At 47.3% G+C, this 14,257-nt stretch overlaps 1 protein-coding gene across 1 annotated transcript in view; it reads left to right on the forward strand.

Annotated features, from left to right (window-relative positions):
- The first annotated feature begins 10,641 nt into the window (after positions 1 to 10,641).
- The window catches only part of C5H1orf21 (chromosome 5 C1orf21 homolog), a 205,019-nt gene continuing 201,403 nt past the window's right edge, over positions 10,642 to 14,257 (forward strand). The window contains exon 1 of the mRNA XM_057769664.1: positions 10,642 to 11,019. The gene's annotated coding sequence lies outside the window, so the exon portion shown is untranslated. The remainder of the gene's footprint in view (positions 11,020 to 14,257) is intronic.

Below are 14,257 nucleotides of genomic sequence, written 5' to 3' on the forward strand. Positions count from 1 at the left end.
AGTGATGACTATGTAGCCTCGTGAATATATCAAAGGCCACTGAACCATATGACTTTAAAAAAAAATCTGCATATGCTTTATAGCTGGGCGATGGTGGCACACGCCTTTAATCCCAGCACTCGGGAGGCAGAGGCAGGCGGATCTCTGTGAGTTCAAGACCAGCCTGGTCTACAAGAGCTAGTTCCAGGACAGGCTCCCAAACCACAGAGAAACCCTGTCTCGAAAAACAAAAACAAAAACAAAAACAAAAAAATCTGCATATGCTTTATAATAGTAAAAATGGATTAACTAGTGTAAGGAATGCACATTTCAAAGTCTTTTTTTTATATTTATCTTGAAACTTTAAGAAGGAGAGTGCTGTAGAAAGTCTTACAGCCAATGATTCTTCAGGAGAGGTGAGGGAAGAAGAGCTCAGCTCAGACAAGGGAGACCAAAGATGAATTCCCTGAAAACCCTGCACTGAATCCAGACCATAAAGAGTAGAGCTTAACCTAAGGATGCACAAATTGGTCTTCGCTCTCTGCAGTGTGATCACTGTAGCAGGGGAGGAACTTGAGGCAGGAGCAATGGCTCAATGGGTACGAGAACTTGATACACAAGAATGAGGACTTGAATTCGAACACCCAGAACCCACCTTAAAAGTCACAAGTCACATGTAGTTGCATTGCACCTATAATGCCATGGAGATTGGAGGGTCACTAGGACTGGCTCACTCAGTCTCGCTCCAGGTTCAGTGAGACTCTTGTCTAAAGAGAGAAAGGAAGAGAGTGATAGAAAGGACCCTGGTGTCTTTCCTTCTCTTGTCTCTGTGTGCACGCACAAGTGCTCTCTCTCTCTCTCTCTCTCTCTCTCTCTCTCTCTCACACACACACACACACACACAAGATCTCTTGGTTAAGAGAGGTCAAGGTGGCTTACCCATGACCACACAGGCGACAGGACAAGAGGATTGACTGAGAGGCAGCTCTGAGATCTGAGTGTTCTCCAGGAGTCTGAGTGGTCTACATAGACAGGATGCACAAAACGGCTCAAGGGGAGAAAACTTCACAATGTGGATGGGAACCTGTCAGCACTTGGAAATGAGGACCAGTCTGGAAAAGCAGGTACGGACCAATATATGGGAGGATTCATGTGCCCGACTGGCCCTTCCTTCTAGACTCTTCAATGAGCTAGAGTTTTTAAACTAAGATTATGTAGCAGTTTCCTCTAGGATGGAAAGGAGAGAAAAAAAGCCCCCACACAATTTCCAAGACACGGAACCTCCATAAACTTACAGGCTTCACAAGCAGTAAGCAGTTGTGGGACAGATGAGACTTTGGTATGTAGCTTCCTGCATAGTGTGCAGGGAACTCCAGCCACACAACTTTTGTGAGTTGTCACCATGCTGGGGAATGCTTTTTTGATAATGCAGCTGCCTGAGTCAACCATGTGCCTGTAAGTAATGCAAATAAACTTGCTTCACCAGGCAGGCTGGGCTTGTATAGGACATTCCTTTGGCCTGCGGTGGTTCTTCCTACCACATGAATAGGTGTTTTGGTGCATCAGCCCAGGAGAACGCAGCAATAGAATGTCCATGCTGTAGAGAGAACATGCCAACAGGAAGGCTTATGGGAAATCAGATTCAGAAAAAAAAAAAAAAAAGAAAAAAAAACTAGGTTCAAATCTAGGATGTAAGAGATTGAGCTTGGATTGGGGTTGTAGAACTAAACAAGGAGGGAAGAAGGAAATAAAACCACCACTCTAAGCTGCTGAATCATCTTATTTATTTACTTGTTTGTTTGGTTTTGCTGCATTGGGTACTGATAGCAGGGCCTTCTGCACCATAGGCAAGAGTTCTGCCACTGACTCAATTGTACCTCCAGTAACTGGAGATACTCAATTGTACCTCCAGTTAAAATGTTGAGAGCATTTAAACTGCTTGTGTTTAGACTTTACTTGCCATTGACATCTAGCATTTTGAAAAAGCTAAGACTAGTTTTCACCAACAGTTATTCAGGACCAAGGAGGACAGGCTTAAGTAAACGGAGTGCTGAAGCATACGGTTGTTGTCTTGCGTCAAGCCCGCTAGTTGCCTTTGCGCTATAATCTCCAACTTTGCTTCATGGTCTCCTGGCTAAAGGCAGAAGAAATCCCTGTCGGCCAGCAGCTCCACCGTCCTAGAGTAGCAAGCCCCTCTTTTCGTCCTGGTACCTCACAGGAGATGCTGGGGAGCGTACTGAAGACGCCCGCCCATTTAGCAGATTCCCGACATGAGAGTTGCTCTTTGCTGTGTTTTCACACTAGCTTGGCAGGTACAACGGTATGGGGAGGTGGTGAAAAGTCCTTTCTAGGACCGAGTCTCAACACGTTCATCGTCTGAACGACGTTGTGCGGGGCCTACGTACTTAGCTGTTGGGTTCCTTGACTTTCATACCTAGCAGACAGAGTGAACAGTGGTTACTCCGTGATGTTGGTGGAGGCTTTCAAGAGCTGAGATGTGAATTAGGAGAATTTAGAAATTACCTTACACATACCAATACTCAAGAACATTTTGAAATCTTGCTTTGAGATTTCTCAATTTCTTTCTTTTTCCTTTCAGAAAGAACCAGAAAACAATACTTTGTTGATTTTTCTATGGTAGCAATATTTTCCATTAGGTCTTAAACGGTCAGGTTCTCAGGAATTGTGTCTGAACAATTTTGCAAGCACTGTTCACAATAGCTGAAATATGGAATCAGATCCAGATGCCCTTCCCTTCGCTGGATGAAAGGTTAAAGAGAACGCGGTGTGTTTATACAGTGGAATACTACTCAGCCACAAAGTATTGTGGATAGAACTGGGGGGTCACTTTGTTAAGAGAAACAAGCCAGACACAGAAAACAACCGCCATGTGTTCTTACTCATTTAAGAATCAAAAAGTCAAGCTCCTAGAAACATGAAGCAAATACTGGTTACTAGATGTGAGGAAGAACAAGAGAACAGGAGAACACAGAAAAATTAAGAGGAACGTGTAGACACTGGGAAGACGCTGGGGACATGGTCCTTGAGTAGATACCAGGGAGGGGATTGGTCCTTGGTAGAAGGAGCTGGATGCACGGAGTGAATGCACAATGTATGCAATGAGGAACTAGCACTGTCAAGAATTCCATTAATTATAAAAATTCCATTAATTATACAAATAATATGCATTTAAAGTATAATTTCTAAAAATCGTCAAAAAGAAAACATAATACAGAACTGTATCACAAATCTGTTCTCACCATCAGAACCAGTGCGACTGACTTACCTAGCTTGGGCTTTGTTTCATTGCGTGAGTACGATTGTAGCGATCTTCCTCTTATTTATTTCTTATTTTATTTTTTTAATTTTTTCTTTTTTTACTACTTTATTAATACTAGGAATCAAATTTTCCACTTCCTCCCCTCCACCCACTTCCCTCCCACTAACCCACTCACCCTCTTCCCCTCCCCCTTTAGTCCTAAGAGAGGGCAGGGTACCCTGCCCTGTGGGAAGTCCAAGGCCCTCCCCCCTCCATCCAGGCCTAGGAAGGTGAACATCCAAATAGACTAAGATCCCAAAAAGCCAGTACATGCAGTAGAGACAAATCCCAGTGCTATTATCATTGGCTTCTCAGTCTGCCCCAATTGTCAACCACATTTAGAGGGTTCAGTTTGATCCCACGTTCATTCAGTCCCATTCCAGCTGGATTTGGTGAGCTCCCATTAGATCAGGCACACTGTCTCAGTGGATGGATCATCCCCTCATGGTCCTGACTTCCTTGCTCATAGTCTTCTGCTCTTCAACTGGACCTTGGGAGCTCAGTCCAGTGCTCCAATGTGGGACTCTGTCTCTATCTCCATCTGTCACCGGACGAAGGTTCTATGGTGATATTCAGGATAGTCATCAGTCTGACTACGGGACAAGGCCAGTTCCGGCACCCTCTCCTCCACTGCCCAGGGTCATAGCTGCGGACATCCATGTGGACATCTGGAACCCCCTCTAGAGTCCAGCCTCTTGCCAACCCCACAATGCCTCCCTTAATTAAGATATCTTCCTCCCTGCTCCCATATCTGTCCTTCCTCCATCTCAACCATCCCACTCCCCCAAGCTCTCCCCAACACTCCCCTTCTCCCTTCTCTCTCCCCGTCTCCCCTTCTATCACCCCACCCCCACCCCCATGCTCCCAACTTTTCTTTTGCCTGGAGATCTTGTCTGCTTCCAATTTCTGGAACAGAGTGGAGAAAAGAGAGGGCATTTTCAAAGAGATGGATATATATATATATATATATATATATATTCTTGTTTCTGTTCTTCTCTCCCAATTTCTCTTCTTTATCTTACAGTCTTGGGGCTGTGTCACAATTGCTTCACTTTTTGAATGCTGGCATTTGCTGTTGCGGCTAAGGAGAGGAACACCAACTTCATGAGTAAATCCCCCAGAGCCTCCTTAAGGGTGCACTGAGCCAGAGCATTGTGGGATCACACAGCCTGCCTACAGAGTTCAGTAGCCTGGAGCATGAGATCAGCCTGTGAAACAGCAGTGCTATTTGCACAAGTAGAATGGGAGCAGGGCCGTCACTCAGCAAAGATTTGCAAGGACCAAATGACTTGGCCATCTAGGGATTTCATGTCAGACTCAAGAGAGAAGCGCAGACCTATGTAACCAGGGAGAAAGGGGCTCCATGCTGGAAGACTAACCTCACTAGCCCCCACCATCTGAACAAAGCAAAAGCTATGAAGCAAAAAAGGGAGGAAGCAGACAGTCCTGGGAGTTCAGGGCGGTCCTCCTGCATTTCACATCATCACCCTTTCCCAGTCTCCATCCTGATTACAGCTCTGAAACTCCTGGCTTCAAGTACAGATATTTTGGTCTACCCACCCAACTTGCAAAAACAAGATAAAAGAAAATATATACCCTAAGGAGAAATGCAAGGAAAAATAAATATAAGAGCTATAATTTTCAGATCTAGAAGAGCAGGTTACTCAGAGTAATTCACACATTGTTGAAAGGCCAATTAGAGAGCCATTAACAAGTTGTTGGCACTGACTTTAAACTCTACTCTGTCTGATTTAACTTGGAGCCACGAGGGAACTGTGAGTCCTTCACCTCATGCATTTCAATCAAAACACACAAACAGCTCCCAATCTGCAACTGTACACAGGGCACTTTACCCGTGTGTATAAATTTTATACCCTAGCCACATTCTCAAGACTCTAGCTGCTGATTTTGACCGTGAGACCTAATACGATAAAAGATGTGTGTGAAAGGCCCCCAGGAGAGCAAAGCTGTACAATTCAGCAAGCGGGGAAGGGGACACTGGATGATATTTTAAGGGTGGCAATTACTCAGATGGAACTTTCTTTTCTTTGACTTAGGAGTCTGAATTTGGCTTTGAAAGACAAATAAAAATGAGGCAGAAAAGTAGACCAGAAGGAAAAGAAAATATGTTTCTTCAAGTGTGGACTCAGGCATGAAAATAGTAAGACTGGGCCATTTTATGACTTCTTCCCTCCACTTCCTGGAACTCTGCCTTTGCATCTTCGTGGGGAGGTGGAAAACATTAGCACCTGTCGGTGGCGAGGGGAGGGTGCAGTGAATTGGGTCACGGTCACTATGAATTACACACCACGCACGTGACACACAGCGCGTGATCAAGGCTTACTGTACAACACGGAGCAAAAATGAGTAGGGCAAATGTCAGGACATTTGAGGGCCATTTGTGTTTGGATTAGCAGGCCAAAGCTACCTACCTCTGATTATTCAGAAAAAAAATAACTGTATTGGAAAACCTCTTGAAACTAAATCACATAAAATCCATTCCGTGTAATGAGAAGAGCTCTAGAAGAGCAGAACATTGTATTTCTATCTTCTTCAACTCACACATTCCTCTCGGTTTTCTATATCCAAAGGTAAAGGGAATGTGTATGTCATAGTTCAGTGTACCGTAGCAAGACATCATAGACTGGGTGACTTAAATGGCAAAAATTAACTTCTTATTGTTTGGGGGTTCAATTCCAAGATCATGACACCAGTATGGTCAGGATTTTGGTAGGAACCTTCCCGGGGCTCGAATGAGTGCCTTCTTGCTGTGCCCCTCTATGATCGCAGGACAGAGAGCAGAACACCTAATTGCTCTCATCAGGGTACCATCCCATCATGAGCATCAGCAGCCCGCCTTGAAGACCTCATCTTGGTCCAACCGCCTCCCAAAGGCCCTATCTCCTAATGTCATCCCAGCAGGAGCTGAGTTCAATATACAAATTTTGAAATTCATCACACAGTCCATGGTACATATTTATTTAAAAATAAGAAAGAAATTGAAGAAGATGTATTATATGAGGTTTTTTCGAGACAGGGTTTCTCTGTGGCTTTGGAGCCTGTCCTGGAACTAGCTCTGTAGACCAGGCTGGTCTCGAACTCACAGAGATCCGCCTGCCTCTGCCTCCCGAGTGCTGGGATTAAAGGCGTGCGCCACCACCGCCCAGCTCTATATGAGTGGTTTTATGAAGCTAAATATTCAAAGCTTTAGGAGCAGGAAAAAATAGGACGATGATAATTGTGTCTTTGAAGACGTTCTTAAAAAGATTCATTTATATATTTGTGTGTGTGTTCATGTATGGGCTGAGATTAGATGTCAGCTTGCAAAAGTCAATTCTCTCTTCCCATTGTTTATTTATTTGTATTTATTTATGTGTACATGCATATGACACAGCTTTCCCAAGGAAGTTAGAAGATGACGGTTCTCTCCTTCCACTACCTGAGTTTCTGGGACCAAACTCAAGTCATCAGGCTCGAAGGCAAAGCCCTCTGTTTTATTTTGAGGCAGCGTCTCTCTTGTTTCTGCTGCCTACTGGCACGGGAGCTTCCACTGGCTTTCCTGTCTTCTGAAGGTAGTTGTTGTGGGATCATAGCCATCTGGCTTTTTATGTTGACCCTGAGATTGATCTGAGGTTGCCTTGAGCAGTGGGTGCTTTTCCTTGCATTTATCATCTGACCCTATCCTTGAGGATTAAAATGTAGCTTTTCTGGGCAAAAGGCCATTTTCTGGAAAGTTATATTTATAGTGTTGGAATTTAGCTATTCTGGTGATGTGGGAGAGCAACAGAGTGATGCCAGGTGGATATTTCATCCTTTTTTATGTCAGTCTGTATCTTTATCTTAGTAACCATGTATCAGTAGAGAAGTTAGTTGGCAATGAAACATCTAGTAGATTGGGCTGCCCAAGCAGTTGTTTTTTGTTGTTGTTTATTTATTTTTGAGACAGGGCCTATATAGTCCTGGTTGAACTATATGTTGCTATGTAAACTAGGCTGTCCTTAAACCCACAGAGATCCAACTCCTTCTGTCTCCTGAGAGCCGGCCCGGATTAAAGGTGGTCAACACTATGCCTGGTATAAGAAGGTTTTTAAAAAATTATTTTTATTTTCTGAGAATTTGCGTTTTGCCTGCATGAATGTATTTGCATCATATATGTGTATACCTGGTACCAGAAGAGGGTGATAGAATCCCCTGGAACTGGATGTATGTGTGTGTGTGTGTGTGTGTGTGTGTGTGTGTGTGTGTGTAGGTGGTTGTGAGCCACCTTGTGTATATTAGGAACCGAACCTGGACCCTCTGCCAGATCACCATTTCAAACTGCTGAGCAGTCTCCCTAGGCCCAGGCCGAGAAGTTCTGCAGGTATGACTGCTCTGTGAGGTTAGTAGCACATTTCCCTCCAGTCCCTCGTGGTAATCCTTTCTGCTTCCTCCTTCTACTGGGTGTTCTTCCTCGCTGTCACCACGATGGCTAGATGTGACAAGGTGATGGTGCTCTCTATGCTCATCTCACCCAGTTGTGGGTAAGGGGAGATGAGGTAGGTGTCTAGAGGCGCCATGAAAAAGGAGGAATTGGTATGTACTTTGAAGTAATGTTTACCAAAGAGGTTAATTTCTATAAAAATTCCACTACCAATGGGTTAGCTTATTAAAATCTGCATGAGACTTACATATAATCTCCATGTATGTGGACTCTTCCGAAGGATTTTTAAAATCCTTCTTAAAAATGACTCAAAATTGTAAATGCTTCATACCCTGTGAAACTAGATTGCCTGTGGTCAGTATGGACATTTAACAATGAGTTCCCATCCGCGAAAGTCAAACGAATAGTTCCTCCGAGGAACAAATAACACTAATGGTGTATTGTAACTGGGACCTGATAAATGATCTGGTCCCCTAATGAGGTGCTTAATAAACTTGTGCTGACCAAAGAACAGTAAAATAAATGAAAGAAATATAGTCATGCTTGAAGCACTTACCAAGTACTTCTCTCTGGATGGTGGAATTATGACTTTTATTTCCTTCATATTTAGCTGAGTTTTTTTAAAAAAAAAAAAACATAAAATCTCACATCCTGGTGTGGTTACACATCCCAGAGATCTCAGCTTTTGGGAAGAAGTTGGAAGAGAGTTCCAGGCAAATGGAGACTATCAGAGATGCTGTCACTCAAAACAACAAAATCACACGGACCATGTAATACCTCCGCTAATTTTCAAGCTAGCCTTAAAAGGCCACAGAGTGGGTGGGCTTTGAGCAGGACAGGTATGAGAGTGCATGCTCCGCGACCTTCTGGTACCTCAGAGGATTTCAAGTCCTCAGCGCTTTCAGCTCAGAAAGTCTCCAGTACCAGCCGTTGTCTGAGACCAGAAGAGGGTACAAGACAGGTCTAGAGCAAAGAGCTCCAGCAATCTAGGGTGGTCTGTGCAGAGGAGGGAAGGAGAGGGAGGTGGAGAACAGACCGCGTGGTCCTCCAAATACACACATACAACTGCACATTTGGTTATGTAGTTTCTTCATTTTATCGCCAGAGAAGATTTGGGGCATGTCCTAAACACCCCAGAGAATGGTTGGCTACATTTGGATAAACTCAGCAGCAATACCCACCCACTTCAAGAAGGAACCTGAAGAGAAAAAAAAGCAGCATGCTAAATTTGGGGTTAATGTTTTCTAATGTTATTGAAAATGACCACTCCTGTTTATTTATTTCTTACGTTAGACACAAAGTGTCTTACTCGAAATGCCTCCTCAGTTTATTTTCTTCTTGCCTTATTTATTTTCTTATGAGGAAGAGGCCACTATCAACTCCATTTTGCAGAAAGAAAAAGCTCTTAAAAATTCCCCAAATTTTTCTTTGGGGCACTCTCCTTTCCTTGCCACTCCCTTTCAAGGGGCTGGTCTACAATCCAGAAAAATAAACTAAAATATAAAACAAAAAAAAAATGCAGTCCAAGCTGGGCTTGCGAACGTGATATTTAGACTTTGAAGTTGAACAAAATGGAAAAAAAAAAAAAAAGAAAGAATTGAATTGAAAACTAAAGAGGCTGATTTTCCAGCACTAACGGGTGGGTTTTCAGCTCATTTCATTAAACCGGATTTGGAATTTACTTTTCAATTAAGTGCCGTATCACTGTCACAGCTGGGTCTTTTATCATCTTCCAATTTCATCTGAATGTGAAAAGCGATTCGGTTGTGTGTGAGTGTGAAGGGTGAGGTCTGGGGAGGATCTTCCACCCCTATTGTTTTCTTGGGTGTCCTCGCTCGGGGGCCTGGCATTCCTCACGTGTCTAAGGTCCTGAAGGAGCAGTGAAGCGCGGGGAAGCCGCACAAAAGACGTGCACAGGCTATCAGTCTAGAAAGACAAATTCAGTGTGCAGCCCAAATGCCCAGTATGCCTGGGATGAGGAGAAAAATACCCCTCCCGAAAGGGAAGGAAATTGGTTGATCTGTGGGGGTCCACAAAGAACTGGCCCGTTTGCAGGGGATGATCTTACTGCTGGGTTCCTCGTCAGTATCTTAGCTGGCGCGGTCTCACCCTTTCTGTCCTAGGAGGCTCGGCAGGGTGGGGAGAGCAGTGCAGGGCTTCCGCAGCTTCCCCCAGCAGCTTTTGGCTTTTACTAAGTCGCAGACGCTTCCTTCAGTCGTCTGGCTAGCGCCGCAGCTCCGAGGCAAGGTGGGGACGATCAGAGGTGGGCCTCGTGGCCTTGGCTGCGGCCAGCCCAGCCCGGCTTGGGAGGGGTAGGGCGAGGCGGTGCAGCCTTCCACAGACAGCTTTGAGCCGGCACAGCCCTCGGGATCCAGATCTCTGGATCTGCAGGACAGACGTGCCTCCTCCCGCCCCTGCCTGCTCCTGCCTCTCCCCGGTGAAGCCTCCGTTGGTTCCCACGCCACCAACTGACAGGCCCCGAGAAGGCCAGACAAGACACAGCTTTCTTATTTGGGTCTGCCCTCCCGCCAGCAAGGGTGCGCGCGAAATCACACAGACAGACACACCTCGCCCTCCATGCTACACACACACACACACACACACACACACACGCACACACACACATCACCCTCCCGCTGCACCCACACGCGCCACAGAGACATGCAGTCCTCCCTTCTTGCAACACACACACAGCTCGCTCCCCTTCTCCCTACAGCACACACACAGGCAGACAGACGTCCTCCAGCTTGTCTACCCTCCTCCCTCCCCGCAGCCCCGGCAGCCGGGCCCCTCTTCCCGGATCGCCGCGCCCGGCCCCGCGCCCTCCGCAGGCCCCGCCCCGGAGGAGGGGAGCCGGACGCGCGCGGGAGCCGGGGAGGGGAGGGGCCGGGCGGCGGGGGAGTGTCTGGCTGCCCCCGCCCCTCGAGTGAGCGACTGGGCGCGGAGGTCCCCTCCTTCCTCGCTCGAGTCTGCCAGCTCCCGCTCGCTCCCTACCCACTCCCGGGGGGCTGTTCTGTGGCGCGGCCGCCGCGGCCACCGCTTCTTTCACACTTTAGTTGCGAGCGGCGCGCCGCGCTCAGTGACTGGAGAGCTGGCCGCACGCCGCCTTCCCGCACGCACTCACGCGGTCCCGGCTCCGGGGCTTTCTGCTTTTACTCCGGACGGCGGGGAGGAGGGGGAGCCCCGGCCACACTGTGGGAAGGAGGAGGACGTGGAAGAGGGAGGAAGAGAACGGGCGAGGAGGCCAGGGGCGGGGGGCGGGGGGCTTGCCACCTTCAGCCCCCCCCCGCGAGCGCCCAAGGTAAGCGGGAGCCACCGCCGGCGCGCTGGGCATCCCGGGTGGGCGAGGAGGGAGGCCTGTGGGGTGTCTGCCGAAGGGATGGGAGCCACGATCCTGGCGTTTGCCGGCACTCTGCCCGGGCTGGGCTGCTGCTGCTGCCGCTGCTGCTGCGGGGCTGCCGGGGCTGCACGCTGCAAGGGACCGGAGCCAGGCTGGGGGAGCTGCAGGGGGGGGCATCTTGCTTGCTGGGTGGAGGGGCTGGGATGCGGTTAAGGCTGCTGACGACTTTCGTCACATCGAGGCCTGGGTGGCTGGTGTGAGACACCCCTCCCTTCCCACCCGCACCCCGCGCCGCCCTCAGCCTTCCTGCTCTTCTCTAGCTTTGCCTGTAGCCACTGTTACTTTGCAAACAGGAGCTGGGAAGGAAAAAAAAACCACCCAAATTTAGAATGTTTTGCTAAGTCTCCAAGTCCCTTCTCTCGCTCCCACTGATGGTGCGTTTATGTGGGTGATGTGATCCCCGGAATTTCTGAAGTTTTGACCTTTTCGGGGTGGCTTGTTTTCTGTATATCTGTTTGCCTTCCTACGTGTATTTGTTATTCGTGCCCTTGCGCGGCAGCCCGAGGGTGCTTGGTTATATTACATGAGCAGCTTTTTCTCCCCTCTGCAGGCAGTTCGAGAAGTGCCGCGGCGGCTCCTGGGCTGCCTTTGCTCAGCTGCTTAATATCCTTCCTTATCATCCACCCTGCCCCCTCCCTCCAGAGAGATCCCCCCCCCCATATATAATGTTTGTGTGGGAGAAGTCTCTAGGCCGAAGAGCTTTCATTGCCCATTCATTCCTCTTCTGAAGGCCATGAATGGCTCAGGCTTGCTGATGAAATTTGGGGGTGCCTTTCCTCGCTAATGGAGTTGCATGGCCAAAGAGAAAAATATGCACAGCCGAACAGGCATTAATCTTGAGAGCTAGCAAGCACAGTTTGAGAGGGAAGTGATTTGTTTCCAGTAGGAAGTTGTCAACCTATGAGATACCTTCATCGTATGTGAGTTGGGAAAAGTGTTTTAAAATAGAGCTTATGTTCTGCGTGGCTGGAAGACAGCCATAAGTTCAGTTGCTGAGCAGCTCTGAAAGTGATACACCCTGATCAGCCAGAAGCTCTCTGAAGACGCTCTACTCTGACTCAGACATTGGGAGGGGGCCGGCTGGCCACAGATTTCCTGCAGGACTTTTTTTTTTTCCTTTTAGAAGCGTGGGGAACTGTCGAGCTGGTTGCACACATGGTTATAAGGAGCACCTTCCAATTCAAGGCCATGGGCTTACTTTCTGCCCAAGGAGAATAACCTGAGTTTGGTAGAATTAGGTACCAGGATGAAACAGACATGGGTGGAGTGGGCCTGGAGTACTTCAGACATGGGGGGAGGGGCGGAGGGACTGGGTGATAGTTAAGAAGGTTCGGCTAAGTCCAAGGTGTAGATTTGGGGGTGGGGGGTTCTACCCTTTTTTCATACTTCTGCAGATGGCATACGTGATCGCCTGAGTATGTGCTCTGTTGTCTGGCTGGAAATCCAGTTGATGGGATTTGGAAATTAATCTGGACTCCATCATCTGTTTTTGTTTTCCTACAAGGAAGGAAGGGTTCCTGGGATTGAACAACCCAGTGTATTTAAAGGCGTTGGAAGCTAGGCTGGCATTAGCTCTTGGGGGCTCAGAAGTGCAGTATGGAAGTGTAATCTCTTCTAATGTTTGGCGCTGTGCGAACGAGGTTCGGAGAGCCGGACTACTAGGAAAGCAAGGAGAAGTGCTCTGGACCCCTTGGAGGGGAGACTGTCGGGAGGGCTGAGTTACCTCTGCCGCTTAGCTCTCCTCATGTGGAAAATATTCTCTCCATGCACACCCCTTCTAGTGTAGAACCTAAACCCCACTTGCCCTCTGTCCACGTGGGCGGTAGAGTGTCCACATCCTCCAGCTGGAAAAAGTTCATTCTAGACGGATCTCGGTGTTCTCAAGCTTCCTTCTTCAGGGCTAAAAGTTTTCACTCCAAGCTGAACAAAAACTGACAGTTTTGTTTTTTTTGGCTAGTAATTTACTTTCCCAGCCTACCTCCCTTAATCATTTTGTATGGATTGCTGTGTAATGTGGTTTGATGAGATCTTGTCTCAAAGGAGGTGGTCAAAGTTCCTGAAGATGACCCTTGAGGTTGTCCTCTATCCTTCATGTGCTTGGGTTCTCCCTCTTGCCCTCCCACTCCCTCTCCCCCCCCTCCCCGTCTCACACACATACACACCATCACCACCACCACCACCACCACACACACACTTAAAAGAAATGACTTGAATCTCCTGAAGAGTCACAAGAGATGAATGATGAAGAACTCCATTCATTGGGTCCCTGTTGTGACTGACTCAAACGTGCTACTAAGGACGAAGATGGTTCACAACTTGTACCATGTCCAGGATGCAGGTGTTTTTGTCCGGTATTGGATTTGGCGCTGAGCAGGCTTTGCTCAATGTTGTGTCTGAGTGGCTTGCTCAAGGCTCTTGTTCGACCACTTCTACTGCATGCTCTTTATCAATGAAGTTGTCAAAAGCTAAGTGTCCCTGTGCTTCCCTTAAGTCAGAGAGATACAGGGGAGATTTATACAGAGAGACCTAAGTGGGCTTTGTTTGAACACATCTTTATAATTGGTAGCCATATAAACACCTTTTGTGGCAGGTATATTTAGATACAAACGCCTGGGCTTTTGTATTCTTTGGAGTTTTCTTCTAGCTCTAGTTTGAAGGTAACTCGAAGGAGAGACTATGATGACAGTTCTAGCCGGAAACTGGAAGAAGAAAGTGAGTTAGAAAAAAAAATCGCTCGACTAGCATTGTCTTATGATACAACGCTTTGTTTTCCTTCAGCTTGTTAGAATTGAGTATGGAGGGGGCGTGGCATCGCTTTGTGTATCCTGAATGTATTTCTCCCCCTGCTGTGTTGCTGAGGTCTTTGGCTGTGGGTACTGGTTTAAACTGTTTAATTCTGGATTGCCTCTTGGCTAAACTCTGAAATCCTGAACTCAGGAGAGTGGTGGGGTTGAGGCTGTGTTCCGAAATGAACTGGAGCCCCTGAGCCGGCCCTCTGAGCAGCACCCTGCTGGCTGTCAATCAGAGAGGAGGCTTGACACGTTTATTCTTACAATGCAATGTTACGTGAAAATGATTTCCACAAAACAGTTCATTCACCTTCGACTTTTCAGGAACCTATTGACTGTGCAAAGCAACC

The sequence above is a fragment of the Chionomys nivalis genome, chromosome 5, assembly GCF_950005125.1.
Source record: "Chionomys nivalis chromosome 5, mChiNiv1.1, whole genome shotgun sequence".
In the NCBI taxonomy this organism is placed as follows: Eukaryota; Metazoa; Chordata; class Mammalia; order Rodentia; family Cricetidae; genus Chionomys; species Chionomys nivalis.